Source organism: Myripristis murdjan, chromosome 4 (genome assembly GCF_902150065.1).
Source record: "Myripristis murdjan chromosome 4, fMyrMur1.1, whole genome shotgun sequence".
NCBI classification, from domain to species: domain Eukaryota; kingdom Metazoa; phylum Chordata; class Actinopteri; order Holocentriformes; family Holocentridae; genus Myripristis; species Myripristis murdjan.
Genome location: NC_043983.1, coordinates 36,169,419 through 36,170,400, shown reverse-complemented (window position 1 = coordinate 36,170,400; position 982 = coordinate 36,169,419).

The window sequence follows — 982 nt, the reverse complement described above, 5'->3', positions numbered from 1 at the left end:
CACCCCGCCCCAACTGGACCCAGAGCTATGCAAGAAATCCTGTGCATGCATAACGTAACCAAGCAACCACACCACGCCTGATGCCGCGTATTTCACCTAAACATAAGAGGGCCGAGCACTGAGCCCTGTGGCACTCCTCTCATACATTATTAGCATGGACCTCCGTACTAAACATTAGCCAAAGATGCTCAAGGTTTTGTGTGTTTTATAAGGTCAGCAAAGGCTGTCTCTTTGACTGGTGTTTTTCTGAGGGAGCTGTGAATTGTGGGATTTGTGGTGCTGAACGGAGACTTACAGTGGGTAGATCCTCTGGGTTAAAGGCCTCGGTTACACCTGTTGTTCACATGCGACCTCGATCACAGCAGGAAGCAGGAACCTGCAGGCGTGTTTGCTTTCAGGACGGATCTTGCATCTGAGGTCCCATCAGAAAATCCACATGTTGAACTGGCCTGGGTCACGTCGCTATTTTATCTCAGTTCTCAGATGTTGCGACCAACAAGCTGCAGCCGGGTAGCAGGAGCCAACATGGAGGCTGTAGTGTGGGTGTTTGGCCTCTGAAGGTGGTCTTGGAGATCGAGGCATAAATATTTGGCCTCAGAAAACACAGCCTGGGCTGCTGGATTCAAACCATTTGGGAACGGGGCGTCAAAAACAGGTGCTTACTAAAACACAAAGCAGGTGATTAGATCAATCATCTGTCAATCATGTCCAATCAATCAAACAACACAGGAGCTAAACGCAGCAGCAGCTGTGATGGTGAACGCGAGCAGCTTATTGGTCAACATATTGTTAGCTTGTTAGCTTGTTAGCTTGTTCCTGACTTGACTCTTACTGTTTCTATAAGGAACATCTGTGTCGATGTCTCATTTCAGTGACTGGGACGTCTTCATCACCTAAACCTCGCCTGTCGTCCCTCACAGGGCACTGATTGGTCTGATTTTTTTTTTCTGTTGGAGAATGGCCAAACCAGTTTCATCACATC